Source organism: Passer domesticus, chromosome 2 (genome assembly GCF_036417665.1).
Source record: "Passer domesticus isolate bPasDom1 chromosome 2, bPasDom1.hap1, whole genome shotgun sequence".
In the NCBI taxonomy this organism is placed as follows: domain Eukaryota; kingdom Metazoa; phylum Chordata; class Aves; order Passeriformes; family Passeridae; genus Passer; species Passer domesticus.
The window spans coordinates 121,951,513-121,974,469 of record NC_087475.1 but is presented as its reverse complement, the minus strand read 5'-3'; the positions used below and the strand labels follow the sequence as shown (position 1 = coordinate 121,974,469).

Sequence of the window (22,957 nt, the reverse complement as noted above, 5' to 3'; positions counted from 1 at the left end):
TGCACCTTGAACCGTGCAACTTTGTGCATTAAATATGGTAATGTTTAAGTGTGTCATGCTCTTGGCCAGGCTTTGTTGGGTTGGATCACATTTATGGATCTGGAGACACTCCCTCTGGTGGCTCTTGTATCACTTAGCATTTCTACATTTTTTAAAGCTGTTCTTGGTGTATTCTGGTGGGTAAAACTCTGGCAAGTCTTGGTTCAAATGATTTTGGAAATGCAGCAATGTATTTCAATTTACGTTCTGCCAACACTGATTAGTGGACTCTGTTAAAGGTGCCTTTTCAATCGTGCACAGACTTTATTACAAATTTACCTGCACATCTCAGTCACAGCCTTTGACCCCTGAAAATCAAGTTGGCCATCTCTTGACAGAGGTTGCTAACATTGCTGAAGTTTAAGAAAAGACTATTTTTCCCATCCTAAAGAAGTTATATTTATAATATATATATTTTTTTAATCTTTTAGCAAAAAAAAAGCACTATGTTTATTTTATGTTGTGAAATAAAGGGAGAAGAAGCTGCATATCTTTTTGATTTAGCATATATTTTATCACATTTTGTGATGGGGAAAAAATATTGTTTCTAGAAGAAAGAAAACATAACCAAACCACCTGGATTTCAGCAATAAAGGCTCTTAACATCATCTCTGGTTTAGAGAGCTTTGGAGCCGAGGGTTTAATTCAGGCAAGACATTTTTATGGACTGTCTACAACAGTGACTGGAAATTTAGGAATATATGGGGCATGCAAGGAAGTTTTCCAGTATTTTGAAGTGGCTATAGGATTCTCCTTTCCCCATTCCAAACAGTTGGATTCAGGATAACTAAAATACTGTCTCTATGAGGTGTAACTTAAAAAGAAAGTGAAACAGCTTACAGAACTCACAGGAAGGATATTTTCAGGGATATTCAAATTACTTTGAAAGAAACCTTAATTTCATATGCAAATGACAGTGCTCTGGAAGCAGTTTCTCTAATAAGTGATAAGTCTGGGATCAGTTTTCTCTAATAAGTGATAAAATCACAATATCCAATGGTACCCAGCTTATGGGAGAGATAGCCTTTGTAATCTGTTCAGTCTCCCTCTTGTGATTTGATTGTGATGATGTTAAAACTTTGATGGTGTCAACTTCTGTTTTGTGGAAGCATTTATAAAACCAAGTATTTGAAGTCCCCCCAAATATATAAGTGTTCTTTTCAGCTTTGTTCATAAGTTTTGTGATTTGGGTGTTTTCCCTAAAGGCTCTGGAATCACTAAATTGCACTGAGAACATTGTCTTTGATTAAAGTTAAATACTGTAAGAATGTCTGCAGTCTGCCTTTGCAGAGGAGCTCTTTAAATATTGAATTGATTGTATTCTGTTGATTCAAAAGTCAGAAGTGAAAAGTCAAAGCTAAAGAATCACAAACCTCATGACACTGAAACTTGTCTGAGTTTTGGAAGCTAGGTTGCTATTTTTCCTTGAATTTCAAAATAGTGAGATTCTGAACAACTAAACAACATCTGCTGAAAATAAAAACATGTTATGTTTTCAGTAACCAAGAAATTAAATGCTCCAGAAACTGCTCCAGCTAAATGCTTATTGACCAAAAATTAATTTCTTTTCTGTTTTTGATGAAATTCCATGCCTTTACTTTCAGTCTTAATGAATGTGTGGTTTTTTGTTACCTGTCAAGTGAGTGACAGTATTCCAAATTTAAGCTTTTCATGTGCTTGGTACTTCTAACTATGGCCATTCAGAAATTAGGTCTGTTTCTACTCCCTTTCCTGAGGGAAATTGGTCACTTGGCCGTATTTTTATGATTTGAGAAACCAAAATCTATTACTCTTTAAAAGTCAGCTTGTTTTTTAAGGGTGTTTTTTGCATTTCATAGTGATAGAAACTTCTTTTTCATGCAGCAAGAAATACGTAGTTCTTAATGTTCTGATTAAAACAGTTAAGTATTGAGAAGTTCCTATCTTGTTAGATTTATTTAAAAAGTCATGCCAGCTAGCAGCAATGTGCAGTTTCAGTCTGTAGTCTGGTTTTCTTATTGTCCTGGGACAGCAGAATAATTTTTCCGCATTTTTTTTTGCACAAAACATTGTTAGCCCGATGCAACCTCTGCATTCCTGATGGTGAAAGGCCTCAAGGGGAAGCTGTGTCAGGAGCAGCTGAGGTCACTTGGTCTGTTCAGCCTGGGGAAGAGGAGACTCAGGGGAGACCTCGTTGTGGTCTTCAACACCCTCTTGAGGAGAAGAGGAGGGGCAGGCACTGATCTCTGCACTGTGGTGGCCAGGGACAGGACCCAAAGGATTGGCCTGAAGGTGTCAGGGCAGGTTTAGGTTGGATATTGGGAAAAGATACCAATATCACCCAGAGGGTATTTGGGAACTGAACAGGGTCTCCAGGGAATTGATCACAGCACCAAGACTCACAGAGTTCAAGAAGTGTTTGGGCACTGCTCTCAGGTACATGGTGTGACCCTTGGGGTGTCCTGTGCAGGACCAAGAGTTGGACTTGGTGATCCTTGTGGGTCTCTTCCAACTTAGCATATTCTGTGATTCTCTCATCGTGTCTGAGGCTCCTACTTCACGTTTTCAGTCTATTGTTGATGTTAACAAATTTTGACAAAAGGTTAAAAGTTTCAGATATATTTATGGTTTCCAGCTTAGCTTAATCTCAAGAAAAACATGGGCTGTTCCTGGAGAGAAGAGGCCATGCATTGCTGCTTCCTCCCTTACGCTGCTCTCACTGTCCTGTGGCTCTGTGGTCACCAGAGCCACCTGCTAACCTGGGGCAAAATGAATTATTTCTAGGCCAGGCCAACTCAGACGAGGATAATTAAGCTGAGCACGTGGCCACAAGTTTCTTGTCAGTGACCAAAGAGTAATAACAAGAAAGTAAGAGTGAGCTGTTGGGGACACTGGCAGGGAGTTGGGAATTGCATGGTTCACTATTAGTTAGATTGAACTACAAATCTTTACAGGGTCAGGCCTCCTTGTTTCTGATTTACACACAAATTTACTTGGTTTTCAGAGCTCTGTGCACCATGATAGGAGCAAAGGTAAAAAGAGGGCTAGGGAAGCATCTCCAATTGTAAACTACCCCCTTGTGGACTATAACTAGGAGATTAATTTTTATTGTTCCTTTTTGTATTATCTTCGCATTCTCACATGGGACTAGCTCAGAGAAGCTCATGCAGCAAAAGAATAAGTTGCTCTGAACTGATGGCCTATTGTACTTCAAGAAGGAAGGACAGTGTGGAGGAGGGATTAGAAGGAAAAATTGTGAAGCAACCTTGTGCCTCAGTCTTATATGAATTTTTCTTTCATTATGCTGTAGGCAGCATACAAATGTTTCCTTGGTACTCAGTGTATAACTATGGGCATAAAAGCAGCCTATAACTTAAACAGGTTAAAAAATTTATTCAGACTAACATTAGTGATTTAAACAGACTAACATTAGTGATTTAGCTTGGTTTTCCAGAAGACTCCTAGAGCACTTTTGGATATAGAACTGTCTCTGTAGTTTCACAGATTGTAGAGCCACTTCAGGTTCAATTTTGATTTAATAAGTCTTCCAGCAAAATTATAGCAGTAGAGTAGCAGAAGAATTGCCTTACAAGGTGTCTTTCACTGATAACAAAGCATAAGCAGCCCTGACTTGCCTTATATAGGGATGTTAAATTTCCTTGTCCTATAAAGACCTTCAGCCTCCATAGAAATGAATGTGTACTTCCACTGCCTGACTACTCCTGTGAAAGGAGACCTCAGAGGGTAAAAACAAATATTGTCTATGTTTAGACACTCAGAATCCATTTCACAATGAAATCAAGTCCAAATTGATCCATTGTGGAAATTTCCAGACTGGAAGAATGTCTCTTATGAGGTGCATGTTGCCTTTTAAAAATAATATTTTATATTAGTTCAAAATTTTTTTCTTTTAAAAAGGAAAGAAAAATCCCAATAACTGAAGTATGTCGGTCACTGAAGAAATCCTTCTAGGTCATTGATACCAGTGGCATTTTGAATTTGATAGTTCTCTACCTAGAGTGAGAAATTAATAATGTACTTTTATGAAGGTCCCCAAGCAAACATCTGTGAGCCTTACCCATGATACCTTTGTTTTTTTGCTTTTTCAGCTAAATCTGAGACTACTGAGGGCAGCTGCCTAAAGTACAGGCAAAGGCTATGATTATTTCTGTTCTATTGGCTTGTTGTAGTTGGGGATGAGGTTGATAAATTCAGCTTAGCAAGTAGGCTTCTTTACTTGTGCACTGCTGGGAAGTATCTACACTAAACTGCTCCATTGAAGGCAAATATTTCTATACATTTGGGCACTGCTATTTGGGATTGCTATTAACAAGTGCCACACACAGCTCCTTCTGATTCTTGTGATCTCAGTCAGAATCACCTGTACTCTCTTGTTCCCACGGTGCTTAATGCTGTTTCAGAGCTTTCCTAGGGAATTTATTGTGGTCACAGATATTTGTGCATAACTTTTAAATCTATTTATGGCTATGTGATGCTCTTAAAGTATTTGGAATAATATCTGCCATTTGTTAAGTAGTGACTAACTCCAGAAACATTTTTGCTGTTGCATATCTAAGTGTTGCACAGCAAATGAGAAAAAGTTTACATGTGCTGTCTTACAGACAAATAAAAAGGGAGAATTTCAAATATTCTTTTCTACTACTGCTGATGAGTAACACATGTTCTGTGTTTTCAAACCCCTGCACTTCAGAAAAATGAGAGATCCTTGTCTTCTAACAGTCACATGCTTTGATTTAATGAATAAACAAAATACACAGCACAAATCAGTGAAAACCCATGTGCTGAGAGAACATGCAAAGAGGTGAAATAACCCTTGTTATAAAACTTGGACATTTAGTAGCAGTTTGATGCTGCATTAAGTAATTTATTAAGGCTCTTCTTTCATATCTAGTGTCTGAAAAAGACTGGTCTGGGTCCTTGTGTAAAACATGGAAGTGTGCATGTGCAGAATTACAGAGGGACTTTTTAATTGATCTGGACTTTCACTTATGAGTTTTACTGGATTTGAATTTTGGTTTTTGGAGGCTCAGCAGTAACTGTTTTGTTGTCTTTAATAAGCTGTATGAGGAGACAGAATGAAGACTAAAAGAATAAGAATATGACAAATGTATCAAGAAACTAAATATTTATTCTTAATAACCATGAATATATGCCTAAACCACTCTTCCACTGCTTCTAAGACTTATCCATTATTACTGAAGAGACATTTTAATCTAGCATCTGTTACAGTAAATATTCTTCTCATTTGACTGTAGATAATTTTTTTCCTTAAGTTCATCTGTTGTTTAGAGGCTGATTTAAAAACTCAATTATTCTTCTAAGTCTGAAATTAGCATAAGAAATTGCTTTTGTTGTTTTTCTTAATCAAAATTAATTTTTGCATAATTTTTCTGTACTTTTTGTCAGTACAAAAGAGATGAAGCTATGGGAGAGAATCTAGTAAAAAGCCACTTTGATTAAGGATGACCATTCTGTGATACTTCTTCTATACCTGTACTTTTGTGCCCTTGTTATGATTTGGACTAAAAACAAATCCTGCACAAATTCACATTTAATCAGTGCCACTGCATTCCCTTGCCATCCTGCATGGTGACAAGCACATTGACAGCAAAACTGGATTTTCTTTCTGGCATCTCTTGGACTTATCTGGCATACCCTTGAAAATACTGATGAGCTGGATAATAGCTTTTGGATCAGATTTCTGAAATTTGGTCACCTAGCATTAGTTATTTGATTGCAAAGACAACAAGTAATAGGTCAATTGATTATTCTAAAATGGGCCTCAAAATGGTTGCTGAAAAGAGCAAAGCTATGTCTGCAATTACTTGTGTGTGTAAAATTTTGTATCAAAAAATATCAGTGATGAAAATCAGACCTCCTAAAAATACCGTGACTCGGTAGGCTATTGCACTAGAAATGAGGGGTCCTTAATCCAGAGTGCTGTATGGAGAAGAGAAAGTATAAATCACTCTGTCAAACATTCTAATTTGCAGGTTCCTGTTCTATTATAATTAAGGGATAGGAGTAATAAATAGAAGGATGGCATTCCATGAAGGAAAGAAGATAGAAGAATGAATATATCACTTTTACTTCTGTAACTTCTCCTCGATTTATTTCTGTAATTTTTTTTTTTGAGAGATTGTTAGTGTTGATCACCCTCTAGCTCAGAGTTGATAAAATAATAAAGAAAAATATTGTTCCCATAGGTGCTATTACTACTTCCATATCACAGACATCACTAAAAAATTCCACCTTTTTTTCCCTCATAAATAATTTTTAAGACACAGGGATCTTGGAGTAGAGGAGAAAAGAGATAGGAACAGGTTGGCTGGTGTTGCTTTATTTTTGTTTAAATGTTTTGCATAAAGTAATTTAGAGGAAGATAATGTTAATAGATGATAATGCTCAAAGATAATTGAGAGGAAGAGATGTCGGGTACTGCCTGAGACTGAGAAAATGAAGACTGGTAACATTTTCAGATGGATTGTGCATGTTTATAAGTGAGAAGGCAGGGCAGGTGTGATCTTTGATTTTTGATGTATGAAGACATTTGAGGCATCAAGGCTGATCCTGAGTTATATAAACATGCTGCGCATACAAGGGCTCATTATGCAATATGGAAACAATCTCTTGAAAGACATAAAGAGTGCAAAATTTTAGGATCCTGTTTTGTATTCAGTATTTTTATTCCAGTGACGTTATTCTCTACCTCCAATCTACTGATTTTTATACCAGCAGCTCAGTGCCCTGTAAGTCACATCACTATTTTCAATTTCTGGCTGTAGGTCTCACCATGATGACAACTCCCTCAAACTATTCAGGTATTGCACATTCAGAGAACAATGGGCTTTGTTGGTAGTTATTCTCCACCAGATGAACATACAGCATGTTGGATAACTACCTACTCCTCCTAAATGAATATGTTGAAAGAGTTATATTCAGAATGTATTTTTTGCCCTCTTCTGCTGATAAATTGTTGAGCTGGCTGCTCGTCATAGCAAGCTGTCAGCCATATGGATGCCATTCAGCCATTTTTCCTCCTCGGAATGTTGTTGAGCAGGGCCCACACAGCCAAATGTCCGTGAGTCCTGCGACTCAGAGTGACTCAACGGAGCCGAGAGAAAGGCCACAATTTTCTCAAGTGGCAGCAGGCACCTGTGTCTCTGCTTTACTCATCTTCCTATCAAAAAAAAAAAAATATCCAAAGGGCCCTCATGTACATAAATTTAAGTTTTTTCTGCTGGGCTGCGCAGTTGCATAGCTGTCTGCTTTACTGATGTGGCTTTGCAGCTGTAACAGATGAGTAATATTAGATAAGATGGATGTAAAAATAAAATAAGAAGAGAATGGCAGTTTGCAATAACCTTGGTCATGTTGCAACACAGAGGGGAAAAATAAAACATGCCAAAGTTGTCAGCTGGTGTGGAGACTGTTATTAAAATAGAAACGGTATGGAAAAATCATGGCTCAGATGAGGTACTAAGAGGTTTTCAAGAAGCCATAAAAATGTGCAGTTACGTTACACTAAATGTTAGTTTACCATTAGACTTCCTAACAGTAATAGCTGCTAACCAGCAAAATCTTCATAGGATCATTTTCCTAAATGTGTCATAATTGGCTTAGTTATGCAGAAACGCCCAGGGAGCAAACTGGCTGGCCATGATGGCTTTTTAAAGAGGGGACAAAGGGACCTGCAATTGTGTCCCTTTTACTTTGATATCATGGTCCTGGATGCTTAGAGATTTAGATCCTGGGGGATAAAGGGAAATGAGCTGTGTAAAAATTAAACATAATCTTGAATTTTCTCATTAGAGTGACATTTTCTGACAAGGTCCAATGCAAAGAGGAAGACCAGCCCCGGTTTGCTCCCTAATCCTGGGTCACATGGCTGGTCTGAGCCCTCTTTGTGTTTTGGCCATCCGTTGGCCTCCCTCATGACAATAAGAATATTTTAAACCATTCCAAATGATCACAGCTTTGCTTACTGCCCACACTTTGCCATGGTTACGTGAAGAAGTAACTCCATGACACATGGTTGGCATTTCTTGCGTTTGTTTGTTTGTTCGAGCTCAGGGAGGGTTATCAGTGCTCCACATCCGAGAGAGGAGGCTGAGTTTACATCCCTCCAGCCCCCGGGCTGTTAATTTTAACAAAGCTGCCAGAATTTGCACATTGGATGTGTTTGGGGCATGCCAGGGAGGGGGTGGTACAAGCGGGACATGCTACCAAACAGCAGGTGAAGGTGGCCTCACTGCCATGGGAACCAGATCTCCTGAGGGGAAGGGGGCACAGAGATGTGTTGTGTGGTATCTGTATTTATTTTTGAAATTGTGGCATGGAAATGTCTCTGATGAAGGCTGTGGCTTAGAGAGGGCTGGCAGTAACCTTGGTTTAAAGCATTTCCAGCTCTGCGCTGGCCGGGATAACCCTCGCTAAGTTCCTGGCTGAAATGTTTTCCTCTGATACATAATTATGTTAAAATTGGTGACCTTGTAGATATGCATTCTTGACAGCAGTTTCATCCACTGGGCATTTCATTGGTGGATCCTGCCTGAAAAACTAGGCAGATGGTTTTGGTTCTCGTGAAAATTAAGATTAGATCAAATGCCAAGCATGTTTGGTGTCCCCAGACCAAGCTTGTAGCTCCCAAACCAAAATGCTCTTCTGACCATCTCTAGTCTGACCCTTTCAGTTTCTTGAGTATTGGGATTTGGTACAGGTGAGTTATAAATATGATATCTCCACACTGCAATGTCTCAGCTGTGACTCAAGCAACACTGCTTGCACTGCAATAAAAGCTGCAAAGGTTCAATTTAAGTGATGTTTTTATTGATGATTCTAATCAATCAGAAAACTAAAATAAAATAATAGTTCTAAACTTGCCTTGATCATTTATCTGTGTGGAAGTAGATTTCCTCTCTCTTGCAGCCATTAAAGGTTTCAATTGCAAGTGAGTACAAAGCTCATATTTCCTAAGGGAAATATTCAATGGGAAATATTATTAATATTTTTAAAGAAATTATGAAATGCAGTAGATGCCTTTTGCCTTTTTGAATAATTTAATTTTATTAGACAATCATGAATGGCCATTGAGAATCAGCAATAAGAGCATTAACCACTGAAAGGATATTAGATTGAATTAGTTTCCACCCAAGTATACATTATTCCAAAGTGGATTCCATGAAAATGTAGAGAAAACATTGAAAAATAACATCAAATTTCTAAAACATTTAAAAGTTTTCTTGAATTGCAACTTTCTTGCTCTGCTTCTACACCAGAGGAAACATTATATGTGATTAGTAAACAGACATATTGTGGTTACTGTATTTGTCCATTTTCTGAACTGACAACCTCTTACCACAGTTTTTAGACTAAAAAAGAAAAGTGAGTCCTGCTGAACTAAGTTACCAATTAGCTCACAAATTTGTATGAGATGGGTATTGAAATAATTGCATTGGAGGAATGTTCTTTACACCTACAAGCGAGGCAGGTGTAAAGAACAAGGTTTCAAAACCTCAGAAATATCACTTCAATAGAGTTTGTCTACTTAATTACTTTTCCCATTGATGCTGAGGTTTGGCCTATTACACAAACATGAACTGCTCAAGACATTAAATCTCAGTTATGTTTTGAGAAATTTAATAAATTTTCTTAAAGTTAGAGATTAATGTATGTTGTCCTTCTTTAAATTTAATTTTTGAAAAATGGACTTATAAGAAGTATAAAAGAACACAGTATTTAAAAAAAGTTCATTTATACAGCTTTTGGAATGTTGAATTATCTGGCTTTGCACTTCATTATGTCTGCAGATTTCAAATGGCATTAGACTGGGCTTTGTGTATCCACTAAACCAGAATTTTCAGTGAATATTTGTATCTATGAATACAGGTAAAATCCTTGTTAATAGGAGGAAATTATTTTCAGGTTTTTAGTAGGACTGATAAGACGACACTAGTGCTTTCCAAGTTACATGGAAGAATTTTTCAGCCAAGGACACAACTGAAAGCTAAGGACCCATGGCAGAATTATCTGATTTTACTTGGCATTTGTTTAACTGTTGTGTATATTGCTGAAGGCCATTTGCTCTGACAAGAAATGTCAAATAAACCAGTAATAAATCAAAACAGGAGATGGAATACAGTTCTCTTCCCTTTTTTCGTGCTTTGGCAAGGTAAGGAGGGGTTTATAGACTACTGAAATTCAAAGGATTGCTCACATATGGAAAAATATTTTTTCATTGGGACAATTCTGTAAACTTAAGTCTCTGGAAGTGTTACAGAAGTTGTTCCTAATTACATACTTTAATGGTATCTAACTAGTAGTATGTGCAGTCTTTTGTGTATGACCAGCAGTAACTATTTCTTTTAAATGAGCATTTCTTCCCCTTCTCTAGTTCTATAATACAGTAAAATGTGTTGCATGAGAAGATATGTATATCTGATGCACATGCCTTTTAAAAATGGTACATTTCCTTGCTATTGACAGATCTTAAAACTTAAATTCTGGTCAGTAAGTGGACTTACATTTATAAACCCTGAAGCTTATTGGTGCCTGCAGTGGATAATGGCCATTTTACATCAAGGAGAATTAATTTTTTTGATTGCTAAATGTATTTATTTGAAAATTGCTTGCTACCTTTTGTTGCCCTTCTTTCTTTTAGCAAAATAAATCTCTTTATCTAAGGACTAGAATAACTATTTAGAAATGGACTTTTTTTCAAATCTCTGTTTACCAAGGGGGCTGTGGGATTCAGTAAAGGATAATTAACAGCTTTCACAATGTCATTCATAAGGAGCAACATCCATATCAAGTTAGAAAAGATGAAGAAAAATGTATCAACTGCTTAAAAATCATCAGCATTTTTAATCTGATAACAAGATCCTGGATAGTTAAAAACCAGAGAGGAAGGATTAATACTGGTGGAACAGTTCAAACAAAGGTAAGAAGTTTTGGAAGTGAAAAGTCATCCCAATCTCTAAGCAGAAAAAAACCCATCAACTTGATTTAAAATGCAAAACTAAAGAGAATCCTTTAAAATGTATTGATGTAGTAAAACTCTATGGGTGCTTTGACTCATTTGTGTATTTAATGGTGTCTGGGGTTCTTTGTGCCAAAAAAAGGGAAATGCACAGTAGTTTGATTTTTGGAAGGAATAGAAAATTGAAGTCATATTTAGCTGAATATAGAATAATAGACTGTACAAATGTCATTTAATAGTATCAAGTCAGTTTTTATATTGTGGTTTATTCTGGTTTTTGGACACTTACTCTCCACTAAGCAATCATATGTTTTTTACCTCAGCTTTTACATCTATTTCCATGTTGATTAATTCATATAGTCATCTAAATAATTTTTAAAATAAATAATTTTTGTTTAAACTTGCTGATAAATAGTGGGGGCAAAAAACCCAAGACAATTTCTAAAAAGCCAATTCTGTTAATACATAGTTTTCATCACATATTTCCATTTGGTTTTAATTACTAAGTACACTTTCCTGAAAATTATGAACCCTTACGGGTTAAAGGTTCCTCTGCTCCTGCTGCTTATTCCTTTCACACAGACATCCTTCCCTGTTTCTGGCAACCAGACTATCTTTAAAGCAGCACATGGTAATACTGCAAAATCTGAATGCTGGATTCAGTGAGAAACAAGAAGCTTTTGAACAACAAAAGCCTGGATCAAATCTTGAGGTAACTGATTTAGTTCTGACTTGGGCCAGACATTCAGGTTTCCACTATCTGAGCATCTTATCTGTGTATATCTTCACACAAAGGTCTGCAAAAACCATCAAGAGGTAAAAAGTGAAATTACATAGTGGCACAATCTCTGTAAATAATAAAATTTCAAGCTTGCCATACAGCATTCCTTTGGCTTTTGTGGTTGGCTTTGTACATATATTATAAATATAATGAGCATACGAGATGGGTTTCAATGAGAGCAGTATCCGTGTTGCATGAATTAACAGTAGTTTTATCAGGACTGGATGAAGTCTTCATCTAAAGAGGAATGCTGCTGAGCTGCATAGTTGTGACCATGTCATATGTGAGGGAAAAGTGTGTTTTACTCAACAGTGCTAGTAAGGCTGGAAGGGAGAATTAAAGCATCTTCATTCATCTATAAGATCTATAAATTATATTTTCCATTTAACTTTATTCATGTCTTCTGTTTCAGACTTTAAGATGGTGTTATTACAGAACAAGCTTTCTCCCAAAATAAAAAAAAATAAAAAAGGCAGGAAAATATATTCTACTCTCTTTTGAATATAATCCTTCCTTAGGAACTGCTAATGTAGCACAATTTGCAGGACAAAATGCTAGGCAGTGTTAGGCAGCCAGCTTCCCAACTTGCTTCAACTGCTGTGGCACAGATCTCATCCCCATCTTTCAAGCTGTTTTTGGGACAATCCTGTGACCTGGATTGGGGTGTTGTATACATTAAGATAAAGCAGAATAGATGATTTTAAATTGTCACCTCACCAAATACCACCCTGCCAGAAAGTGACCATGCTTCAATGGGAATCTCACGTAGCAAAACCGAACCATTAAAGGACAATTCAGGGGAGACCAGCCACGTGGAGCTGTTTTATTCTTTATCAGCATCCAGTTAATTTGTATCAAAAGCTGGTTAGATAGCTGGGAGACTCCGTAAGCCTGTATGCTAATTGCTTTTAAAAATAAATGCATCAGAGTCACTGGGGCATTTCTGTTGTGGTTTTAGATTATTCATATAAATTATGAGGTTATCAAATGCGAATGTGAAATTGTCGGGCATATGCTCAAATATCGTCTTGCTAAGCTGTGCAATTACTCAGAGTGTCATCTCAGTCTTCAAGCAACCAGAAACTTCTGCTTCTACATAAAACATCATCAAGGTATTACAAAGCCTTTGGCAATAGAACACAATTAAAATACCTCAAGCAGTGAAACCCATTAATATGAAACAGGCGAAGTTCACGAGAAACAGTTCGGGCGTGCCTCCTTGGCAGTGACAGGAGCACAGAGCCCTTGCAGATTAAATCCCCCTGCTGAGAAGCCAGGGTCTCTGCATTGTAATGCCTCCACTGCAGTGCCAGAGCTGCTATACTGAAAGGTAATCTGGACACCTCTGTACCATGCCTTGGTGCCTACAGGCAGAGGTGCTCTCTCTTTTGTGAGTTCTGATCACACCAAGGCTGGAATAGTTCAGCATAAGACAGAGATTTATGTTACCAGCTTCATCTGCAGCTGGGTTAGACTGTCCTGTTCTCCTCCTGACTCCCTCTGGTCCTGTGGCCAAGTTCTTACAGCCCACCCATAAGAGCACAACCAGTTCAAGCAGCCTGGATGCAAGCTGCCTCTGCCTGGGAGCCCAATGAAGTTATGGGGCCAGACCTGCTCCAATGTGTTCTGCAGGACCAGTAAAACCAAGGAAACATCCCCTCAGCCCACAATTAATCATATCCTTTGAGACCAAGAATTCTCTGTCAACACACTGAGTTACAAAAACAAATTATACAGGAGGCTTCTTAGCACTTATGCAGAGCTTTTATCGCAAACCTATAATGTTCTCATCTTTTCAGCATGAGAGAATGAGATTCACTGCACCATAGTCAATCAGCTTTCCTTGCAGACAGTTTGCTAAGTTATCTTCATAGGTGTTTTTTGAAAATAATAGTTAAAATAGTTTAGAATAGTCACATAGAAAAATTATGTGCTGGAAACTTTCACTTCACTGTTACTGCATTTACACAATGTAGAGTTTACATTATGCACATAAAGAAAACATCTGTATTCTCTAATTATAGAAGCTTTAATAAACACCAGCTTTGAACCATGACTCTCTCTATCCATACAGTCCCAGTATACACAACTGAGAGACATTTCCCTGGGCTACCTTTCTGATGTCCCACGTGGGACTTGACCCCCAATAAGTACCTCTGTGCAGATAAAGGTGGGATCTGGATACAGTTACTTTTCAAAATCTACTGAAGTTGCCAGCTGTGAGGATTTCTGGATGGCAACATCCCATCATTGGAAACAGAAAAATTTAATTCATTTAAGCATGTAAAGAGCTCTCAGATGAAAATCACTCTCAGTCATTGCTTGCATGGCCTGTCCTTGAAAGGATCATCAATTTTCACTGTTTTTATACATCATTTCTGAGTTACTCATCTCTCAATTAATGTACTGCAACCTTAAAAGGGTAGACCATATCTTTTATCCCACTGTCATCCCACCTGATGTCACTCTACTTTTCAAGAGGGCAGTATCTCTTCCCACCACAGCAGTCATGAAAAGGTAGAGCTATCAGTGGTGCAGTCCAGATATACACCCTACAGTTTTTGCCAGGCAAGAAGTGCTACATATCTTTTTCTAGGGAAGTTTTGTTTTCTAACTTAGCATTAACCTTTCATTTTTTTCTGCCGGGGGAGCCTGTCTGCTGTGGGCAATTAAGTTATTTTTGAAAATGATCAATCTAGCAATAATAATTATATCCATAAAGCTAGCCTCTGTCATTAAATGAAAAATGTGTTTTTACGTATAAAGGTGTGATTATCTGTGCCAGGTACTTTAATGAAATCTACATATAATGTGTGCTATGCTTCCATTTCAGAAGGTTTTCTTTTAATATTCTCAAGTACTTAGCGTCTCTGGCATGATTTATTAGCTGGTTAAAATTCATAAATGTCATTTCCTTTAAGTGGCTACAAACTTTCTCATTAATACCTGTACAACCATCACCATAGACATTTCACACCAGATGACACTTGCCAAAATCATCTTGCCCCCTGTACCATCACCTGGCATGCTGCAGGCTCCAGACTTGCACCATGGTGAATGCTCTGGGAGCTGCCTCCTTCCATCCTGATTATTGTGCCCTGACTGAAGGCTCATATCACCAGTCATGCCCTGCAAACTGCTTTGTTGTGGTCACTGTACAGGTTTTGGCTCTCTTAAATTAATCAAGTAATTCCTACCCATCCATTCCTACATAAAAGCATTTCATTTGCAAAGTGTGAAGACTGACTTGCTAAATAAGCAGTATAATAAATGAATGCTTGAAATAATATGGTAATTATTTGAATGGCTCAAAACTCCTCTCATGATTTGTATGCAATCTATGTGGGAAATGGCATTTACAGCTTCACTGAAGAAGGTTTCTGTTTGCTTGAAGGTTCTCACTGTTTGTCCCAAAATAAACTCGGGGAAAGAAATTAATCTTCCAGCAGGTTTCTAGAAATCGGCATTTGTTATGCTCCTGTGTCTTCTTTATACCACTTCTTTATAGAGCCCTTGTCTTGCAGGTTTTGCTCTCAAACCTGGATACCAGACTGCCTGCAGCAATGGAATTCCCTGCTTCCTAACCTGAGCAGGGGCAGAGGTAAGGAGGAGGGGAAAAATGCTTCTGGCTAATCTCTCTGAATTATAAACTTTTTTTGTAACATTCTGGGTTTGGATTGACTGAAATTTGTTGCTTTGGTCAGATTTTGTTTTGACTGTATAAAAACCAATTATTATAATGCTTAGATTTGTGAAAGTGAATAGGAAACTGCCACACATCGTTTAAAGTGTGTAATTTTAATTTTATGCTTGGATGATCTCAGTTTGGTAAGAACACTGATGCTTAGCAAGTACAGCAGCGAGTAGAGGATAAAGGACAGGGTGTGAATGCTTTGTCATTGTGTCCTGGATCCTAGAGGGAGGATGACCCCAAGCCCTGAACTGCATTTAGGAACTGTTTGGAAATGTGTGATGGCCAAACAGATGCCCACGGCAGGGCAGCATTAAACACCTTAGCTCTGCAGAGCATTAAATACACAAGTATTTACAGCTCCTGTGCCCTAGGAGGCCTCAGGCTGGAGGAATGTTTGGCCAAAGTAGCCCCTTGCCAGCTTCTTTTCAGGCGCTGCTCCCACAGGCAGAGAGAAGTGAGCTGTGCATGTTCAGCAAATTTTGCTTTACACACAAGCCAGGCATGCTCCAGCAGACCCATGGAATCATTCCATGCACTGAGAAAGTCCATGGTAAATCAGGACTTGCTGTGTGTGCATGGCAGGCATGGACATACCTCATGAAAGAAGGCACTTAGGGCCCTAAGTGGCCATGTGTTTGCAAAAACCAGTCCACAGAGGGCTGCATGTGAGAGGTATTGGTTACTTTATACTCCTCCCCACATAAAAAGGCAGCTGTGTTGCACTCCCAAAAGACAGCTGAGTTCTTATGCATTGGAAAAATCAGCTGTGAAATGACTGAGAATGAATAAATGAGAAAAATTTAATTGTGTTTCCCAAAGGCAAAAATAGTGGTGTGCTTATACAGTGTGTTTATAGACTGACTGGATCCAGCATTTTGCAGTACTTTTTGCTGTTATATGGAACCAGCAGCAGAGTTGTATTTTGAAGAAGAATTCTGTTGTTGAAGGGAACATTTAATTCCTTTAAAGAAATGGGTTTTTATAATTAGGTTATTACTGACTAGGTTATGATCAGCTGTATGAAAACACAGCCTGTGATGTCAGGGAAGGTAGAAAATTGTGCTCTCTTCCCCACAAAGGACAGCTCCTGTCACTGTCATCAGGTACGTAAGGCACACACACACCACAGGGAGGCAAGATTCCTGAACTAATCTTGAATCTGCTGTTGATGTTCTGCTTGACTTTTTAGAAGACCCCTTACATCTCCTGGATTCTGCAAAACAGAGAGTAATAATGTGATAGACTTTGATCTTGCGGATGTAAATGCTTTTTGTTCCACCAAATCCTTTAATATCTTTGTTTTATGCAGTAAATAGACTACCTAACTTCTTTAACCACAGCCAGCTGACTGGTTATATTCCTGCCAGTGTTAGTCAGTAGCCTGACTTATGACTTATTACTCTTCTGACTGATCTACTCTTATGTGCCACTTTACCTGAATTCCTCTTCTGAAATTGCCATTAGTGCTTAGGTAATAAAAGCATAGCATCCTGTACATACTTCAGTACTTCACATCACTCAAGAATCTACCTGTCAGGATTGTCATTCTTCTCAGTGGCTTTTCTACAGATAAAATTAGCAACATGATAGAGGCTTTTATAAACAATTAGCTTATTGTAGAATACATTTCATATACCAAGAAATGTGATGTGTGCCATTTTGGAATGGTTCTGTGGTTTCATAACATCCTGTCAGCATGTAGGCACTGCAGTGAGAAGCACACGATTGTGACTTTGCTCTGACTCTGTGCTGGAATAGCTCTGTTGTTTCAAAGGGACAGAAGTGAAATCAGAGTCAGGTTCAGTACAGTTGCAGAGATGAGCTGATGGGCAAAGCAGAAACTGTGAGAGACTGGGCAATTAATGGTTTTTGGCTCAAAATATTCTGCATTTCATTGGGAGTTATAACAATTCTTAAATCTGCAGGTAAATTTTAATTCATCTTCCTTATCCATAAATGTCTTTGTAGGCCTAAAGTTTTTTGTCTGGCAGAGTTGTTTGGTTCCAAGTGTCTTCTTCCCCAGTACCAGGAAAGTAACAAGTGGCACAGTACCAAACACCACTCTGCTCTTTCATGATGTTACTGCTGCTCACGTAGCTTTTCCCAAATTAGCTTTTGACTAATTGCTGGGTCCCTCTAAGAAAATAGCTGCTACTGCACAGAACCTAGTGCAGCTGCCAGGGAGGTTTGGTTCCTCCCCAGCTAAGATCCATGCCACTGTAGCTACACAGCTCTTACCACCAGACCTACTTAAATAAGTTTGGGCAGAGTTACTCAAGCCGCAGTCAAGCCTTTTTGTTTAGGGTAGATGAAGTCTCAGGTCCAAGTGCCTATCATTGCTGTGAAAACCACAATGTTATCCATGTACTCATAAATTTCTATGCAATTATTTGCATAATTCCCTGTCTGTAGTATGACTAGTGTTAAGTCCTGGTTAATGAGATGATTATACATTGGCAGCTGTTCACAGGTATTAACGTTTTTTTTAGAAATATAAAATCTTGCTTCCTTAAACATGGTTTTTAATTTTGTAAAGAATAGTGATGTTTTATATAGTAAGTTTTTATGTGCTGTTCCTCCTTTCTCTTGGCTAATCCATTGTATTATCCACTGTGGGTTCCCACTCTACACTTCACGGAGTCTTGTAGACCTCATCAGAAGGAAAAACTAACAATGCCATGAAGGTTTTGAACATGAAGTGACATGTCTGCTCACATCCTGAGATTCATTCCCTTCCTGCTGTCCCTGAGTCAAAACTTTTGTGTTTAGGGATATCAAGGGAACATTCCTGCCTGTTCCTCTTATTGCCCATTTATGGACCTGTTGTCCATGATTATGTGCAGCTGCTTTTTGAGCCTATTGATATTCTTTGTTATCACAAACTCCCATGGTGAGGCTGGAATGGAAAAAATCAGCTTAAACATCATAGTTACACAGAGATAAGCAAGCTTTTTGAATGCTTTATAAAAGGGAATTTCTACCGTAAATATATGTCAATAGTTTGACTTTTTGTGTAGCAGATATCTGCAAAAACTGGGAAAAATAAGAAAAGTAGAGTGATACTTCTGGGTCATAAGACACTGAAAGACAAGAAAGGCAGAGGTGGGCCAGATAAAGGTATGGCCAGTTCATCCACTCACCTCTTTCCAATGCTCACCTTGCTGCTTAAGGTAGATGATAAACAGAGGGAACACCTGTAATGCTACTACTTTTCCAGTACTTTTCCAAAGGTTTCAGTGATTTGGAATTCAAAGATCCCAAAGTCTTGGGTTTAATAGAAACTTGTGGTGATTTTCCTTTGCAAAGTTATCTAGCTGCTTTTTGAATCCCTACAGTCTCAGCTTCCAAAACACTTTGTGACAGCCTGTTCCCTTCACAGGAATTCTGAAGCTCTGATATGTGCATGGGGTTGCTATGAGCACCTTGTGTGCATGTGGAGAGCTGCAGAGATAAATGCACAGCTATTTTGAGCAACAAATTCAAAGTGTGTTTATGAGCTGTGAACAGAAAAGAGGGCTTGATTTGATTTGATTTATTCCCTTGAATTTTTAATAGGGCTATTGGCATGATATGCATGGACCTGCTGCCTGGTCTCTGACTATAATAATGAAACACAAACAAAAGAATGAATGGTGTATGTAACCAGGCAAGTTATAGGAGTTTGGGCTTACATAGTTACACATATATGTGGAATTAAAGATCATTTTTGTAGTCAGAGCAACTTGTTTGGGTGGATCCGAAGCTATAGCAGTGCATTAAACTTTTGAGAAAAACAGTCCTGGTTCTGCTGGGCTCCTGAAAATGTGATGTTTTAAACAAGGCCTGCTTCCTGCTGCAGTCCATGGTGTGGCTTATCTAACAAAGCCAGGCCTGAGCCTCCAGTCCCAGCACTGAGCTGGAGCCTGTTGGAAAAGATGGGATGTTGGAGGAGAGGGGAAGGTTTGTAAACAGCTGAAGTGGGGCCTTCTGAGTTTAATGTGTTCCATAACCAGTTCAAACAGGGCAGCAACTGAAAACCCCAGATGTCAGAGTTACACAACAGCTCCTTCAGGAAAGCAGCTTCAAGTTTTCAGTGGGCTTTATAATAAAGGGCATGCATGAAATGTTCACCCACAGAGAGTGAAGTGTTTGCTTTGCTAGCAGTACACACCCACCATCGACTCTCAGCTCATCCTTTCACAGGGGGAGAGAGGGATCTTCATCCCTAATGCATGTTTTTACATTACCCTTATGTTACTGTGCGTGGGTTGTGTATAGCAGACTTAATGCAGCAATCTGTAGACCTGCATCAATTTTGTGCCTTTTTTTGTTCTTAAAGAAACGCTGCATTGAATGAAAGTTTGAGGCTTTTTTTTTTTACACCTGTGCTAAGGTTGAGTACTTTGAATGAAAGAGGGCTTATTTTGAAACTTATAGAAGTTTGGTATTTTCTATTCATACCTGTATCTTCATATCCCAGCAGTATTCAATTATATCAAGTCTATTTTAGCCACCTACCATAGGATGTGAGTATCTACATCCTACAAGCAACCATTTCTCCCCTCCTCTGAAGGGAGTCAAGACTGCAGTCTCTTGCATTGAAGCTCTTTAAAGAACCTCACATCAGCTGTCCTGGTTTTAAACATTTAACATTCTAAAATTTTCCTATGGAGCTCTGCAAAGTTAGTGTTTCTAATGGTCAGGACTCTTCCACATGGCACTGGTTTTTGGCAGGGTATTCTTTTTTACCATTTTATGGGGGTATAACAGCACTGTTACTCATTTTGCTGTCTTGCAATGACTGAATTTAAAACCTTCAGTCTTTTTAAGCAAAAGGTTGCTTTCATTCTGAGGAATGATTTAAAAGAGCCAACACTGACCCCCTTCAAACTGCTTGGAAGGGTTTGGCACAGTCAGGGCTTAGCTGAGCACTGTCTCACCTGCCTTGCTTCGTATTTCTTACTGGCTTTTCTTTCCCCCTCTTTGACTCTCTCTGTCATTTACCATCAGCATGCTGATATGTTCCCATCTGTGCTGAAGATTTTATCCCAGTGTTCTCATGTGATCAGAGTAAACAAGATGGAAGTTACTCAAGGCGTTCCTGCTCTCATTCTCAGACTTCAGTATTTACCTTTACCTGACCTCACTAAATAAATACTAGTGCCAACCTCTAAACAACTTATCCACCAGCAAAAATCTGATGAGAACTGTCTGTGGTTGCTGACTCTTCTCCACTGGAGTGCTGTAAGAGGATTTTAATACGTTTTTTTTTTCCCCTATCAGTGCTTGGTCAGTAAGGCTTGACTCAACATTCTTATTAATGAGCTGTCTGACTGTTTCATAGACTTTGTTTTTCATATTGTACTCAGTGTAATACCCTAAAAAATGAGAAGACATGTCAGATGCTGATTTGAACTCATTATATAATTATTTCTTATACATTGATTATTTATGGCAATAGTCTTATAATCTTACCTTATTTTGCCAGAGAACAAGAGAAATATAAAGAAATACAACTTTGGTTTCTGCAAGTTCATTGAATGATGATTTCTTAGGTTACTTTCCACCTTCCATGTTTGATCAGTGGCCTGGATTCAGAGAGGGAAGAGCAGAAGAATCTAAAAGCTGTCCCTAGCTAGCAACAAACCTTGATGTAACAGCACAGGAGGAAAGCAAATAGCTGGGACCTGTTCCTAAAGTGCTTAAGCAGGTGAGGAGGGTGCAGTAATTCCTCCAGCATCTTTCTGAACCCTTTGTTGGTGTGTGTTGCTGTGAGGCTATTCACTGGGGTTCTCCACAGGTTACTGGGTCCTACTCCATGACTACACATCATCAGAAACAACACAGCAGGGTGAAACTTCCCCTGGAGATTCCACGGCACAAAGTCAGAAAGAGCCTCTGTAGCCCATTAAAACTTCACATTTTAGTATAATGAAAGGGCTTCCATGTATTGCAGGGTCAAAATCTTGTACTGTGTCATCAACAAAATATTACCCATAGAACTGAAAATGTCACTCCTTTGGGGACTGAATTTGAGTTGAGTCTGTCAGTTATCCAGGGATGATGCAGAGGCTGATGCAGGGTTGAAGAGGGGGTGATGCAGTTCCATGTGTTTAATGTCTCAATGCCTTGTGTGCTTGGAACAAAATCATCACTTTGTACTTGCAGAGATGAGAAGCTATTAATCAGTCTCTAACACAGCCCAAAATGTGAGCCTGGGTGAGGAGTACCTAAGTCATCCTGGCTACTACTAGGAAAACCACAAATGCTTTACCTGTTTTCAACAAATTTTACTTACTCCATCATCTCTGTTTCCTACTTCAAATTTGAGCTAATATAACATAGATAATAACATGTAAAAGCAAGCTCATTTTTCTTCCTAATAAGACCAATCATTTTTCTGTATAGAGTTGCCTTCAGTGTCCTTGATGCAGGAATGTGAAATGCTGCTTTTGGACAGCTGGGTTTAGCTCAGCACTGTGGTATCCTGATGGATGGTGCTGTTTCCTGGTGGTCAGAACCCTCTTCTCTGGAGGAGACTTGTGACAGCAGATGATGCTGCTGAAAGCCTAAAAGGATTGAGAAATGTGATGAATTGTCCATTCTGTTCCCTTCTGTACTATGCCTTTTCCCCAGGATTCTTGGTGGGCAAAAGGCTGTAGTGCAGGAAGAAATAGGTTAGTGCACTACATTTTATTCCACAGGCTCTGTTAGCAAGATCCAAGTGGTCCCTACATGAAAATTACCCAGATATTCTTGCTCTGACTGAACTGGCAGAATTTCTTTGCTGGAATAGAGATAGAAGTAGGCTCTAAGTCACTTTTGATTTTGGGCAGCAAATGCCTCTTCATGCTGGGGCAACGTAGATGCTCCAGCTTGTTTTGAGTGCACAGTCCTTATACTGAGTGTGTCCTCTTCCATCCCCTTTCTTATGGGAGGGGCAGATACACCAGGGCAGATAAACTGAGTTTGTTGCCATTACATAGTTTTCTGGTGACTCCATGATTTATCATAAGCTTTCTCTCATGGTTTTTCTCGTATGGAGAGAGCTGTTTTATATAACTGCAGGAATGACTGGATCGTGGTAAGGAGCACGTAGAGCTTGCACCAAAGGGTATTTTGAAAGAGTTGACTTTTTCAAGAACTCCTAATGGTAGTGAGGACTGACTTGGCTCTGACTTTAAATAATGTAATTCTTTTGTAATAATTTTCTGATAAGCTACAGCCTCATGCAGTCAGTGTGGTAAGCAGTCCTGCTTTGTGAACTTTGTATTACTTGAAGGTTCAACTTTCATCTAAATTACGCCAAATACATGAAAATAGCATCTTCTCCTTATCAGCATGTAGGTTGGTTTGGTTTTTTTTTCATAATTTGTGTGAAATAAAAACAGAAGGCAAAAGAAGTGACAGAATTAATGTAGTACATAACTCTGGAGGCATCACTATCTGGCAGAATATTTCCTAATGAAATCATCATTCAAAGGAA

The 22,957-nt window shown here is 38.6% G+C and overlaps 1 long non-coding RNA gene across 11 annotated transcripts in view; it reads left to right on the top strand.

Annotated features, from left to right (window-relative positions):
* Window positions 1-22,957, top strand: part of LOC135294991 (uncharacterized) — a 48,999-nt gene that overhangs the window by 20,086 nt on the left and 5,956 nt on the right. For 7 of the 11 annotated variants that reach the window (XR_010357038.1, XR_010357036.1, XR_010357033.1 and 4 more), the window contains exons 3-6: window positions 9,964-10,210; window positions 10,832-10,978; window positions 11,600-11,729; window positions 15,323-15,399. This is a non-coding gene — a long non-coding RNA (uncharacterized LOC135294991). Of the gene's footprint in view, window positions 1-9,963; window positions 10,211-10,831; window positions 10,979-11,599; window positions 11,730-15,322; window positions 15,400-21,026; window positions 21,182-22,957 lie in introns of all 11 variants that reach the window. The other 4 variants (XR_010357035.1, XR_010357034.1, XR_010357042.1 and 1 more) reach the window with 4 other exon arrangements.